This window comes from Hylobates moloch, unplaced genomic scaffold (assembly GCF_009828535.3).
Source record: "Hylobates moloch isolate HMO894 unplaced genomic scaffold, HMol_V3 SCAFFOLD_21, whole genome shotgun sequence".
Classification (NCBI taxonomy): Eukaryota; Metazoa; Chordata; class Mammalia; order Primates; family Hylobatidae; genus Hylobates; species Hylobates moloch.
In genome coordinates this window covers 14361658-14377318 of record NW_026652296.1, presented here as the reverse complement: position 1 = coordinate 14377318, position 15661 = coordinate 14361658, and the positions used below count along the sequence as shown (strand labels likewise).

The 15661-nt window shown below is 46.2% G+C and overlaps 1 protein-coding gene across 8 annotated transcripts in view; it reads right to left on the bottom strand.

Moving 5' to 3' along the window:
• Positions 1-15661, bottom strand: part of ELMO2 (engulfment and cell motility 2) — a 66558-nt gene that overhangs the window by 28623 nt on the left and 22274 nt on the right. For 2 of the 8 annotated variants that reach the window (XM_032142841.2, XM_032142840.3), the window contains exon 1: positions 11794-12627. The exons of 3 other annotated variants lie outside the window; for them this stretch is intronic. The gene's annotated coding sequence lies outside the window, so the exon portion shown is untranslated. Of the gene's footprint in view, positions 1-102; positions 1353-11793; positions 13176-15661 lie in introns of those variants that run through there. 3 more of the 8 variants (XM_032142834.3, XM_032142838.3, XM_058432755.1) reach the window with 3 other exon arrangements.

Sequence of the window (15661 nt, the reverse complement as noted above, 5' to 3'; positions counted from 1 at the left end):
GATCAGCCAGTAGCAAGATGTGCCAATGTGGTGCTTCAGTTTAAGAGTCAAGAAGACTCAGTGGTAGAGGAACGTATTTACTGCAAATTCCTGTCTTGAGACCTTGGGAGGAGAGAAGCATATGCTCCGAGACAGATAAGAATAGACAGCCTTTTCTTGGTTGAGTGGTTAGCTGGAGGAGCCAGGCTACTTCTTTCTGCAGTCATCCTAGGAAGATCCCAGCGTCAGCAGGGCCCAGCTACATGCTCTCTTGCTTCCTCCGCACTCATCGATGCCACTCCTTTCCCCTCAAAGGACACAATGCAAAGCCTCCTCTGTGTGGGACGACATCAGAAAATGGGGAAGATAACTGGGACAGGAAATGCTATTTTCGTCCCTACTGCCAAGGGCAAGGGCGGCTGACAACTCAAGTGGAGGGAGGTAAGGATATCCTCACACAAGGGCCCCTCTTATAAGGACAAGGCTTTGCAAGTACCTCTGACCCCCTCCCCCACTTGTCTCCAAAATAAAGGAAAATAAATCATCTTGAGCAAGTCTGGAAGATGGGCCCATGTGACTGGTATCCTAGGCAACTCTGATAGCTTACTGGTATTCCAAGCAGTAACTAAAGCATTCTCTCTCCAAGGTCTGACGAAGGGAAGTCACTTGGCTGATGGATTATTTCAATGTATATTTACACTCCTTGACTACAGGTCCAGGAGAGGCCTCTCTCTTAATGAAAAAGACCTTTCTGCATCCTCCAGGTTTAGCCATTCACCCACAATTCATGCCTCGCTAATGGGGACCACCTGCCTCTCCTGGCGTACAAAGCATAGCTGTCACGAGGCTATTATGCATGTATGCTATCAATTTTTCAGCCCAAACACAGACGTCAGTTCTCACAGCCTGGTAAGTATAAACCTCTTAGGTGAAAAGGAGTAAAAGTCCTGTCCCCCACAAGCCCACCAGCCTCAGAAAGGGGGATGCTTTCATGACCATTTCCTAGTCAGGATGGGATGCTTCAGAAATCTACTGTCATAAAAAGCCAGCATTTCCAGAACATGACAATGTAAAGGAACTAGTTTTCCAAGTGCTTTCACTTATCTTACTGTGTCCTCCCAGCAGCCCCATGAATTAGGCAGAACAGGATCATCACCTCCATCTGAAGATGGCACAACTAAAGCTCAGTGTTTTGTTAAGTGCCCAAGATCACCCGCTAGTAAGTCATAATGTGGGGACAGAACTTGGACTGGCTTCGGCCAATGCTTTCCCTTTTTCCTCTGAGCCAGCCTCAACTTCTGTCCACTGCAATTAAACGCAGCCTAAAGGGATTGAAGTGGGTAGGCCTTATGGCCCCCAAAGCTTCCATAACTTCTGCAGCTCATGGCAGAATTTTTCACACATAATTTCTATGTGCCTAGACACAAGACAAACCTCAGAAAAGAAACTGGCCCTATCTGCATAATTTCTGGGGAGAATGCTCTGCTCCAGTTACAGCAAGACAGGGAGTTCTTGTTCTAGGGGTGGCGCCATCAATCTCTGGATGCCTAGAGATGCATCCTTATCCTTATCGGCAAAGCTGCTGCAATTAGTAGACAGGACTGCACGGTTGTGAGGTCAATTTTAAAAACTGAGATATAATTTACATACAATAAAATGCAGAGGGCTTAAGGGTACATATGTTTGTATATATAAATATACACCATATAAATATACACATGCATCTTCCTATAACCACCACTCAAAACAAGACACTGAACATTTTCATCACCCTAGAAAATTACTTCATACTTCCTCTTTCCGTCAATCCTTCCAGTCCTTTAAAGGGGAATTTCTGACTTCTTATCATCATCCATGAGTTTTGCCTGTTTTTGTACTTCGTATAAATGGAACTATACAATATGACTTTTTAGATCATTTGTTTAGTTTGGCTTCTTCCTATTTTTAAAATAAGCAGGTACAGAAGGTACAACAGAGAGAGCACTGGGCTGGGATAATTGTCCCTGCTGAAACAAGTGACTGGATTTAGAGCCAAAGGCCTCAGGACCCAATCCTAGGTCTTTCACAATGTATACATGTCAGTTTTCTTCTATTAAAAGATGTGAGTGTAGAACTAAAGCATGTCTCAGGTGACTTCTAAGTCTAAAAATCCATGATTCTTAAGTGGAATTTTAAAAATCCAAGTGAGGATGCCCATTTTAAAGTCCTTACCAAATGAAGTTACACCCTTCCTTAATTTCGATGGTGCTGCTAAGAAACAAACCACATGATTTTTAACTCCTTTCTGAACACCGTCTTTGGAGATAAATAAGATAAAGCTCATTAGGTTATAGCTATTATTTTCTCTTGACCCCATATGACATATCCTAGATTGACTCTCTCTTTATTAAAGTTAGCCCTGAATGATTCTCGGCTGTTCAAAAATTCATATATATTTTAAAGCATGGAGATTTGCAACCACCAAACTATTTGAAAGATATTAATAAGCCCCCATTCTCAGTGACTCTGTCTTTCCCACAAAACCCAGGCAGCCTCTCTGAACTGAATGACACTCTCCACAACCCTGCCATAGCTGATGGGACCAAAGTGAATACCCAACTTTAGCTGAACTATTCCAGTTCTTTCTCTTGAATTTAAAAGACACAGACTGGCCGGGCGTGGTGGCTCATGTCTGTAATCTCAGCACTTTGGGAGGCCAAGGTGGGTGGATTGCCTGAGGTCAGGAGTTTGAGACCAGCCTGGCCAACATGGCAAAACCCCGTCTCTAGTAAAAATACAAAAAGTAGCTGGGCGTGGTGGTAGGCGCCTGTAATCCCAACTACTCGGGAGGCTGAGGCAGGGAGGATGGCTTGAACCCAGGAGGCGGAGGTTTCAGTGAGCACAGATTGCACCATTACACTCCAGCCTGGATGACGGAATGAGACTCCATCATAGATAAATACACACATATATACATACAAACAAATAAAAGACGCAGACTAAGGTGATAATGACCCTGGAGAAGTAAGATCATAGTAAGCTTCAGAGCGAATACCATGGCAAGCCAAAGATTCGCACGAGCCAAAGATATGGAGAATAAAAAACCAAGAGCCTTTCAGAGGAAGTGATTCTGCAGGAGGAATCCATAAACATCTAAATGAGCTGAGGCCAGAAATCAGAAAGAGATGGGAAAAGCTATTACCCGCTAACTTCCCAGATTATGTGGCTATACTTCCTATGCATGGGGTACCTGAAAGTCCACTGTATCCTGCCAATAAAACTCCTATAAATTAAGCTAGTCTGTTTCTACTCATTGCAACTAATAAGCCTAAGACCACAGCTGCCCCCAAGCTCTGCAGGAACTCTAAAATGGAGGTCCGAGTAGACAGCAGCATCACTGGCATACGATGATGGTACTGGGTAAGCACTTAATTAACAATGGCTGAATTAATGAGAGCAAAACCCATGGGTTTGCTCTGGTTTGCTCTTACCCACTAGATAAGTCTGATTTGTTTGAAACAGATCGGTTATATGGTAACTTCACAGTAATCATATATCTAATAGTAACGTACAGGTAGCCTCTTTATTTTTATTTTTAAAAAAATTTTTTTTAAAAGATGGAGTCTTGCTCTTGTCGCCCAGGCTGAAGTGCAATGGCATGATTTCAGCTCACTTCAACCTCTGCCTCCTGGGTTCAAGCGATTCTCCTGCCTCAGCTTCCTGAGTAGCTGGGATTACAGATACTCACCACCACGCCCAGCTAATTTTTGTATTTTTAGTAGAGATGGGGTTTCACCATGTTGGCCAGGCTGGTCTTGAACTCCTAACCTCAGGTGATCCATCCGCCTCGGCCTCTCAAAGTGCTGGGATTACAGACGTGAGCCACCGTGCCCAGCCCAGGTAGCCTCTTTATAGTTGATTGCTCACTTCTGTATCATTATTATAGTTGATACTCATAAGAACTCTGAAAAACATTCCTATCTTACAGGTAAGGCAACTGAAGTTCGGATGGATTGACAAACTTGTTCTCCATGTACCTCTTTCTACACCTCTCTCCTAAAAGAAGGAAGGAAAGAAAAAAATGGAGGGAAAAGAAATAAAACAATAAATCAACCCAACACATCAGAACTGGGTCTCCAGCCTAGGTCTTAGGACTCCAAAGCTAGTTCTCATCCCTCTATATAATACTTCCTTAGATGATGACGTTAGCTAGCAATTACATAATGCTAAGGCACTATTTTAAGGGCTTTACATATATTAATTCATTTAATCCACACAGCCATGCTGTGTGGTATGTTATTATCCCCACCTTGGAGATAAGAAAATGGAGGCACAGAAGAGTTAAGTAGAAGGCTCAGTGTCACACAGCTAGCAAGTGGCACAGCCAGAACTTGATACCAGATTGTCTGGTGTTGCTGGAAAGCCATGAGAAAGCAGGTGGCTCTGCACCTGACCCGCAGCAGGTGCTTTGTGGAGATTTCTGGTTTGTGTATCTGAAACCAAAGCACACTGAGGCTAAGAAACCTTCACAACAAGAACTCACCATTGTAACAGAAGACAGCTCTCCACTGTCTACAGGTGGGCCACACTCCCTCATGTGCTATTTGGTCCTTTACAATCTAGCCATCCTGGACTATGGGCTATTTCTATAAGGCAGGCCATGTTCTTTTAATTCTTCTGTACCTTTGCACATTCTCTTCCTCCTACTGACTGTCAGAAGAGCTCCTATTCAAGCATTGGAGCCTAGTTCAGATGTTACCTCCTCCTTGTACTAGTCTTAGCTTTCTCTACTTTCCCTGGCAAAAGTAAATAGGACAGGGGCCTCAGTGTTCTCACAGCATCCTGTTCATACTTCTGTTAATGAGTATGATTTTGTCATACTCTATTACAGTTACATATTTATGCATCTCCACTAGCTCCTCCTCCAGGACAGGTATAACTCTGCAGTCTCATAACCTAGCACAGCACTTGGTGTCCAGTGAAGGCTCAGTAAGCACCTGTGTCTGCTTAAACCCAATGGCTCTGACTTCTTCCACTCCTGTGAACCAGGCTGGCTCCAAACAGACAGGGACAGGCATGAACTGTGCAGGTTGTCTGGTGTTCCCTCTGTGTCCCAATACCCTCTAACTACAAAGTATTTCCATTGTTTAACAGTTTGTTTTGGCTGGGGGCAGTGGCTCACACCCGTAATCCCAGTGCTTTGGGAGGTCAAGGCAGGAGGATCACTTCAGGCTAGGAGTTTGAGACATGTCTCTACAAAAAATAAAAATTAGCTGGGCATGGTGGCGTGTGCCTGTAGTCCCTAGTTACTCAGGAGGCTGAGGCAGGAGAGTTGCTTGAGCCCAGGAGTTCGAGGCTGCAGTGAACTATGATCATGTCACTGAACTCTAGCCTGGGTGACAGAGTGAGATCCTGTCTCTATTAAAAAATAAAAATAAAATAAAAAACTTGTTTTCATATCAAACATTAGAATGAATAAGTCTTACTGAAAAATCAGGGTTAGCACCCCTAACTCTTGTTAAAAGAAAGAGGAAAACATCCCTCTGCCTTTCTCCCTATGGAAAAGAAACATCAGAAGATAGGAGACTAGAAATAATTCTGTTCTCCAGATAATATTCCCAGGATAAAGGATCTCCTTATAGGGAACCCTTCCAGCACATGTTTGCTTACTCCCTTCATTTTCATTCTAGAAAGGAAGTGGAAATTAGGTCAAAGGAATTCAATAACATTGCAAAATTCTCAGGGTTATAAATAGCCTCTTGCTCCGCCACTCAGCAGTAGTGTAGCTCAATTGCAAACCACCAGCATAAGGGAGCTGTAGCTCCATATCCAGGCCCAGAGGGCCCCTTCCGGATTAAACAACTCTCCACCCTTCTACCTTCCACTCCTCTTTAAGCATTAAAGATATAAGGATGATTTGGAAAACTCAAAATGCTACAAAACAGGAGACAGGCACACACTGACCTGATGACAATTCTACTATAAGTCATAAGAATGAAAGGCCAGTTTTTCAAACATAGAGCTGGGAAAAGTAGAGAAAAATAGGAACATTAGTGTCTCCAATGGAGCAGTCTCTAAGTGGCTTCTAGAAGGTGTGATTATAAGATCAGCACTGTTACAGAAGCCCCATGGAGCTTTATCAATCACCCATGCAGTGACTGCTGCTTCGAGGAGCTGGATTCTGAGAGCAGGGTTGGAAACCCAATCTTAAGGAAGGAAGTGAAAGATGATCCCCTCCTATTCGTAAGGAATTTGGGATGAAGAATGCCAGGTTTCCAGCTCCCCTCCTTCCCCCTATCCCTTTAAGGATAAGAACGGATGTGTGCTTTTTGTTCAGTTATTTTGCTTTTGATTTGATGAAGGAGGCATGGGTAAGTTTCGTTTATGTTTCCTGCAACAGAATGCAACCTCATCAGGAAGGCAAGTTGGAGTCACGCCCTCTTTCTAATCAAGAACACAATCTCTATAAAGGCTTCCCCCTCTGAAATCTTCTCATCTGAGAAGTGACTCAACTTCCCTTAGTTCAGTCCACTGAATGAGGATGAGACTCTGAGGTACAGAAAAGGGAGGATTTGACTGGCAGAGATTAAGGTTCTTATGTTTACTGCTGGAAACCCTGGGAAGGACCACCATACCAACAGCAGCTGAGGTTTCCCCTTTTTGTTGAAGTGTGTTAGACACAGGACTCATTCAAACATGGTTAAAAGCCACAAACTTACATAGAGGCAAAAGTGTGGTGAGAAGGGGTGTGGGGGCAGGGGAACTGTTTGGGTTTCTTCATCTTGATTTCTGCTGTAAGAACGGCCTGGGTCTTCTCTTATCCTGCATAGACACCTTCTGTAGTATTCCTATACTTAAAGAATAGTGCTTAAGTAAGCTCCTTAGCAGAGCATTCAACTTACTCCAGTTCCACTGTGGCTCTGTGGTGGAACTGGCTTTCAGATTCGCTTTTGCAGATGCCATGTTCTCGCCAGACCACCTGTTCCCTGAAAAACCATGCTCTTCTGAGTCTGTATGTTTGCTTGTGCTATTATTTCTTCTTCCTTGTCCAGCTGGCAAACTTCTACTCAACCTTCAAGGCCCGGCTAAGATAATCACTTTTCTATGTGGCTTTCCTAATCCTCTCACCTCAGGGAAAATTAATTGCAGCCTCATCTGTGATCCCAGTCTTTTGTACATACCTTCATGATCCTACTGATTTACAATTCTGTATGTGCAGTCTCTTCCCTGGCCACGATAGGTGTGATATGCACATCAGCAGTGGCAGTATCCCTGGGAGCCCAGACCCACCCAATCAGAATCTGCCTTCAAACAAGATCCTGGGATGGTTCAAGTGCATGTTCAAGTCTGGGACATAGGCTCTAGATCAGATAAAGTCCGAGAAACAGTGGTTCTCAACGCTGGTTGTGCACCATCAACACACACCCCAGGTCATTTATAAATTCCCAGGTGACTTTAATAGGTGACCAGGGTTGACCCACAGCTCCAGGAGAGGTGACAACCTGAGGGCAAGGACTCATGAAGCCTGAGTCTATTCCCCCATCTACTCTTCCCCCAGTTTGCAGCACACTGCCTGCCACATAGCTGTGTCCATAGAATTCCACAGGAAAATTCCCTCCAGGGTGCCTCCAGACCTAAATGCCTTTAGAAGAGGGTGAAAACACTACTGACTGAGGATTATTAATTGCCTAGAACTTTCCAAATCCCTAACTACAATGACTGAAGAGATGAATTTACAAAAAGTCATAGAGTTTACAAACCACTTACCTCAGTTTTTGGAAATGAGAGGAAACAGAAACTGAGATGGAAAATACAGATGAACTTCAGAATTAAACTTTAGAAAACCGTGGCCGCGCAAGGAGATGGAGCTTGGATAGGGAGTGAGTGTGGTGTGCTGGTAGGAGTCCTGGGTTCTGACTAAAATCTCGGGCTGTGAACTCCTTCAATACCGACCATAACAGCACAGCATTGTTCTCAGTGTAAAATCAGGCCAAGCCCTTTCATTATATAAATAAGGGAACTGAAGTCCAGAGAAGCTGGCAAGGCCATGCCACAGTTAGGGACAAAACAAGGCCTAGGCCCCCACTTCTGGTTTAGTCCTCCTCCTGCAGCACAGTTTTACCACAAGCACAAGCCTTTCTGGACCTCAGGTCCTGATCTACGTGGGGGGCTGGACTAGATGTTTTTGAGCTCTCTTCCAACTTTGGCCTTCTAGTGAGGCACTGTAGCTTAACAGTTAGGAGCTGTGTTCTGGAGTGGGAAAGGCCTGAACTTGGATCCTAGCACTAACAATTTCCTTACCTGTAAAATAGGCATTAGCATCAACCCTACCCCCTAAAGCTGTTGTGAGCATCAAGTGGGATAATAAAGCACTAAGCATAGCAGAATTCTAACCATGTGAACCTGAAGAAACTGCAAAAGCTCTGAAACCACGTTTCCCCAACACAGTAAGCCCTACCTGCTAGGCAGGTATATTGTGTATTGTTGACAAAATGAGAGAGAATATGTGAAGGCAGTCCGGGAGAAAAGTCAGTACAAAAGGTAAAGCATTTGTTGGTGTTCCACTATTATTATTACTATTTCCCAGTGGAAGAACTTTGGAAAATGTTATGATCAGTTCCAAAGCAGCAGCTAATACAATGCCTTGCAAATAATAAGTGCTCAACAAATATTTTCTAGTCACTCACATGAAACCAGCATAGCATGCCTAATAGGGTTATAAATTCAAATGTCTTAGGCAGCCAAGCAGGTAAGTAAATAAAACAAGCAGCCTCCATGAAGGGTCTGTAACACTGCAAAGTACCACCTTGCCTATAGGAGTTTAAATCCAACATTTTTAAAAACACATCATGCAGCTTGGCCAAGACAGCCACTTTGCAGCCTCTAGCCCATAGTGATTCTGGCTCTTCATTACACCACATGATGCCTTGCATACCATCTAGTCATTTTATGTGATCCAGTCTTGTCTTTGCAAGTGTACCTGAAGCATCCTGAAGATGAAGGCTATGACATACACCGCCTAATCACTAAAAATGGCCTAGAACAGTGCTGGTCACATGGTAGATACTCAGTGACCAATTGCTGAACTGGGGCTGTAGGCTGGGTGCTGAGGCTCATGCCTGTAATCTCAGAAATTTGGGAGGCTGAGGTGGGCGGGTCACTTGAGATCAGGAGTTCAATACCAGCCTGGCCAACATGGTGAAACCCCGTCTCTACTAAAAATACAAAAATCAGCCAGGCACGGTGGTGGACGCCTGTAATCCCAGCCACTTGGGAGGCTGAGGCACAAGAATTGCTTGAACTCGGGAGGTGGAGGTTGCAGTGAGCTGAGATGGCACCACTGCACTCCAGCCTGGGCGACAAGAGTAAAACTCCGTCTCAAAAAAAAATAAAAATAAAAATAAAGAGAGAAGCCAGGCTGTAAACTCAAGCCTACTATTCCCAGCACCTCTGAGATGCTGCATGGTATGTATGTTTTTCTATCTAGGTCCTGGGACCAGACTTAGTCCAGGCTGGGCCGAGGTATGATGACCGGGTCAAAGGACATGCCTTGCAGGGTTTTCTTCAACTGCATCAAATATGCTTCTTGCTGAGCCACCTTGGCAAGTGGTACTGCTACATCTGGACACATTATCTCAGCACAGAACAAGCTAGAATATGCTGTACATTGAAGTTTTTAAAGAAGTTTGGTCCCGACTTCCTGTACCCTCAAACTTCCTCTGTACCTCCTAGAGTCAGCGTGAGATATATAGAAAGACCAGACTGAAGATGAACAGATGAGGTCCTAATCCCACCTCCTCCACTTACAAACTCTAGAATTATCCCTGGCAGGCAACCTCTTTTAGAAGCTTCACTATCGCTATCAGTAAAGTGCAGATAACAATAGTTATCTCAAAAGACTTTAGAGGGTATACAAAGTGTGTGACACTGTACAGCCCAGTGCCACAATCCCTGGCCACAGGTGGTTACTAAGCACTTGAAAAGTGGCACAGGCTGCCCTCCATGTAAAATACAAACCAGGTTTCAAAAACTTAGTACAAAAAACAAGAACGTAAAATATCCCATTAATAATGTTTTAATATTGATTATAATAATATAATTTTGGAATATATTGTTTTCCAAATATAATAATTTGGAATAATTATTATATTATTTCAGCTGTTTCATTTTTTAATGTGGCTACTGGAAAATTTAAAATTATATCTATAACTCACATTACGTTTCTATTAGACAGCAGCATCACTCTAGCATAGAGCCTGGCACACAAAGAGCATTCCAAATGTCAGTTTCATTCCCCTACAGGTAGGACGTCAGTGACCACGATTCACACCCCCTTCCTCTTGCCAAATTCAAACCCTGCATTTATTTATTTGGTAAATATTTATATTGCCTGGCCCTGTGTGAGATGCTACAGATACAACATGAAGCAAAACCAGACACTGCCTTCTTCGTGGACCTTACAATCTGGTGGGATGGACAGAGAAATATCAATACTTTGTAAAACTGCAGTTGTGCAAGTGTTGTGAAGGACAAGTACCCAGGGTGATAAAAGTGGGGTGCTGGTCGAAAAGTCAGGGACAGGGATGCTTCCCCTGCAGAAGTGATGCTTAAGCGGAGATCTGAAGGATGAAGAAGAGTTTACAAGACTAAGCCACGGGAGGAAGAGCAGACCAAGGAGAAGGAATACTAAATAAAAGGCCCCAAGGAAGGCAAGAGCTTGGGATGTAGAAGGAACAGAAAGAGGCCAGTGTGTGGAGAGCACTGAGCAAGCGGACGGACGAGTAGACAGACTTGGGAGAGGTCAGTGGGACCAGATCTCCAGGGCCTGGGTGAGGTTCTGGATCTGACCCTACAAAGGGGTGGGAGGCCGGGCCAGTTTCATGCCCTAAGTATCCAGATCTGCTCTGCATTTCTCGGCTGGGCGCGGTGGCTCACGCCTGTAATCCCAGTACTCTGGGAGGCCGAGACGGGCAGATCACTTGAGGTCAGGAGTTCGAGACCAGCCTAATAAGGTGAAACCCCGTCTCCACTAAAAATACAAAAATTAGCTGGGCGTGGTGGCAGGCGCCCGTAATCCCAGCTACCTGGGAGGCTGAGGCAGGAGAACAGCTGGAACCTGGGAGGCGGAGGTTGCAGTGAGCCGAGATCGCGCCATTGCACTCCAGCCTAGGCGGCAGAGCGAGACTCCGTCTCAAAAAGGTTTCAAAAAAAAAGGAAGGTTTCTCTGGGCACTGTGCAAGGCCGACAGGAGAGGGGCCCCTGTGCCTGCGGGCAGACCACTTAGGACACTGCACCTGTCCAGGCAGGAAGCGAGAGGGGCCTGAACTGAAGGGTGAGCGCAGGAGGTGGAAAGTACCTGCACCGTGGGAGGGCTACTGCGCCGGCAGCATCCACGGGGCGGACTGGTGGACGCGGGCAGCCGGGTCCAGGTCGAGCATGACCCCGGGCTTTCAACTCTTGCGGGCCCGCCACGAGCCCTCTCCTTGCTCTCCCTCCCTGATCTTCCCACCCAACGCCTCCCTCCTTCTCCCTCCGACCGCTGCCCAGACCAGCCCCCGCGCCTGGCTGCCTGGCCCGCCCGCTTCCGCCACGCGATGCCCCTTCTGGGTCCAGGACCCGGTCTCTCCTCCCTTCCTAAGGCCCCGGCAGGGCCGCCACCCCTCGGGGGCCTGACGAACCGGCGCGGTCCAGCCCAGGCCCGCCCTCTCAGCCCCTCAGCCTCCGGGGCAGACGCAGGCCGCAACGCTCGGCCCGGCCTCTCTTCCCTGCGTCTTTCGCGCCGGGCCCCTCTCCACCGCCTGCCGCGCCCCAGCCCCCAGCGCGCCCCTCACTCACCAGGGCGCCGACCTAGGCCCAGCTCCCGCTCCCGGGTCTCCGCTCAGCGGCTCCTCCAGCCTCCGCCCGCCCCGCCTTCTTGGGACCCCGCCCCGCACAGGCCGGGCCCGGCTTCTATTGCTCCGACTCGCCGTCACGCTGAACTCTCTTTCTTCAATTAGGTTGCTTGTCTGTCACTCAAGAAGGGGCGGGCACAGCTGCCGGTAGAGGGGAAAAACGCCGGCCGTCCCCGCCCCCCTAGTGGAGGCCTCTTAAAGAAACAGGACGCCTTTCCCCCGCGGGCTACAGGGTCTGAAGGAACGTAATTTCCCAGCAAACCCAAGAGGCAGCTTTCTTTTTCCCCAAACTTTTTTTTTCTTTTTGGTATGCAGTCCTAGAGTGAAGGAAAAGGCTTTTGTTCCCTGTGTCAAATCATAGGTTGTGAGCTCTAAGCGGGCCTCTGGTAGCACTCCGCCCTGTGCCCAGCGGGCACTTACCGCACACTCAACAGTGGGGATAGCTGTGGTTTGGGGAACTGAGTGGGAAGTGACAGTCGTGTCAGAGGCTGTGAGCAGCCGCGCTGCTCACCACCGAGTTGGAGCTAATTATACCGGCACCCAGGGCTGACCGTGGGCGCTGAGCAGAGGCAGAAGGGTACAACTCAGCTGTGCTGTTGGAAGGGATCCGTGGGAGGTGGCATTCGTCACTGCACCTGCGGATCGGAACAAGGCCGGGCACCGCGCCAAGGACTCACTCCTGCTGTCTCTCTTCATGCTCACAGCAGCCCTGTGATGGAGGGAGGACCGTGATCCCTTCGCTGCAGATGATGAAACTGAGGCTCAGAGAGGGTCCGAGATCTTACAGCTGGTGAGGTGCAGCGCAAGATACCAACCTATGCCTGTTGGATTCCAAAGTTTGGAATCGTTCGTCTAGCATATTCTTACAACAATCCTGGGAGGTGTGTATTCAGTTGTCCCTTTGCAGATAAAGAAACTGATACTCAGCAAAGAGACGATGTAGTTACTACCACTTCTAGGGCACTGCGCAGTCTGCAAAGCAGTTTTACATATGTTGTTTCATTTGATCCTCAAAACATCTTGGAATTAAAGATGATTTTTGTTAGTCCTGTTTTACAGGTGAATAAAGTGAGGCTTGGGGAGGTTGAGGCTTAGCCATAGCTAACATTGCTAAAGCTCTGGCAGGAGTTACTCTTTCTCCTTCTCACTGGCTGGACCCAGCCTTGACCTTGTGATGATGATGATGATGTGCTAGGGGACAGAGCCACAGCACAGAAGGTGCAAAATGCTACCTGCCTACTTGGGACACTCACTTCATACTCTTATTTGAAAGAGAAATGATCTTCTCCGTTCCTTTTATTATTAACTTTGATAGCAGGGAGGGCTGTTAGAGCCAACCCTGCACTCACACAACACTGAGGATGAAAGCCTTAAATTTTGTACCCTGGGTGCCTCAGTTTGCTTCATCCTAGTCCTGGCCCTGCTTAATAACATATTTATCCAAGGAATGAATCACTCACTTTAGCTTTACAAGACTTGTGTCATTTTTTTTCCTAATATTGCCAGTGGAGGTTCTTTGACTGCAAGTCTTAGGAATCAATTCTGCCTAACTTTACCCGAAAAAGATTTTATTGGCAGGCTAGTGTTTAACTCACAGAGGTAACAGGAAGCTGGAGAATCAGGCTTAGAAAAGGACAGAAAGCGGAGATGCTTTGAGAGTTTAGGCAGGCAAGTGAATCAATTCCATATTTTTCTTCCCTTTCTTGACCAGAGTTGTCTTTGATGAGTCAAAGTCCCTGGAGCAAGGGTTCGATTGGCTGAGCTCAGGTAACGTGTCCACACTTTAGCTAAGGAGGGCAGGCACCTTGATAGACAGCTCCACCAAGACTGCACAGAAGTGCAGAGTTCCAGATCCCTCTTCCTCCACCTCAGCTGCTCCCAGTGGGCAACTAGGTTCAGGTGCCCTGTTTTCAGGCTGGGATCAAATAGGAGGAGTACCTGCAGCTGAATGTCATGATTACACAAATGCAATTGTGTCTGGCACATGGGAGAGGATAGTAGAGATTCTGAGCTTTGTAGCCTTATAGACCTTTGCGCTATTTACCAGCTGTTTGTCCCTGGGTAAGTTACTAGATCTCTCTGAGCCTGTCTCCTCATGTGTACCATGGGGAGAATAACAGTACCAGCCTTGATGAATTGTTGTGAGAAATGAGATCACTGTAAATGTACAACAGTTAGCAAAATGTCTGCATTTAAGTGCTCAATAAATTGTAAATTATAAAATTGTAAAATTATAGTAGGCCTTCCATAAGTACTTATTGTGTGAGTGAATTATCTACCCCTCTCAGTTCTTAAATCCATTTGATTTTTGTTTGTTTTTTGTTTTTGAGACAGAGTCTCCCTCTGTCACTCGGGCTGGAGCACAGCAGCATGATCTTGGTTCACTGCAACCTCTGCCTCCTGGTTTCAAGAGATTCTCCTGCCTCAGCCTCCCAAGTAGCTGGGACTACAGGTGTGCACCACCACGCCTGGCTAATTTTTGTATTTTTAGTAGAGACGGGGTTTCACCATGTAGGCCAGGCTTGTCTCCAACTCCTGGCCTCAAGTGATCTGCCTGCCTCAGCCTCCCAAAGTGCTGGGATTACAGGCATCAGCCACCGCACCTAGCCAATATGGCCCACCTTTAGAGTGGTAGGGAGCTTAGAGACAAAATCTTTACCATGGTCTACAAGACCCTAGATGATCTGGCACTTTACTTCTCAGACTTAATCTATTCCTACTGTCCCCCGAACTTACTGTTTGAGTCTTACATACTAATTTCCCATTCTGTGAACACACAGTTTCTTCTCATCTCTGTGCCTTTGCACTTGCTGTTCCCTCTCTTGGAATGCTCTTCCCCCAGCTCATCACATGGCTTCCATCTTCACTTTATTCAGGCCATGCTCTGTTATCTCCTCTTCCAAGTCTTGCCTGACAACTCTGTCTCCTATCATCCAGCCCCTCCATGCCTCTCTTCCCTTAACCTGCTCTAGTCTTCTCCCTAGCACTGCATGTCATATTACTTTGTTTTGTTTTCTGACTTCATTAGTTGTAAGCTCCATGATGGCAGAGATCTTGACTGTCTTGTTCATAGCTGTATCTCTGCTACCTAGAACATATCTATTATAGTACATAATATGGGGTCAACATCTTATTTTTACCATGTAAAATAATGGTTGCATCACTGAATAAACAAAAATGACCTATGGGTAAATGGAAGGTCTCTATGAACTTGACTTACACTTAAATTTTTCTAAACACTTACAGATTAATCATGGCCCTCCTCATATAGAATTATTTCAAATACAATCCCTGCCACCACACCAAAAGTCTCTTTTTTTTGTTTTTTTTTGAGATGGAGTCTTGCTCTGTTGCCTAGGCTGAAGTGCGGTGGCGTGATCTCGGCTCACCACAACTTCCACCCGCTAGGTTCAAGCAATTCTCCCGCCTCAGCCTCCCAAGTAGCTGGGATTACAGGTACCTGCTGCCACATCCGGCTAATTTTTGTGTGTGTGTGTTTTTATTAGAGACGGGGCTTCACCATGTTGGTCAGGCTGGTCTCGAACTCCTGACCTCAAGTGATCTGCCCACCTTGGCCTCCCAAAGTGCTGGGATTACAGGCGTGAGCCACTGTGCCCATCCCAAAAGGATTTTTACATGGTGGCTCATAAATGTCAAAACCTTCATTTATCTGCTAAAGGAAATAGAACTAGCATTTATCATGGGTTTACTATGTGCCAAGAGTTATACTGGAGGCTGTTATACACATTATCACAGTTAAAACTGTCAACTTTCTGTGGCATATTAGTGTGCCCATTTTGCAGATGACAAAG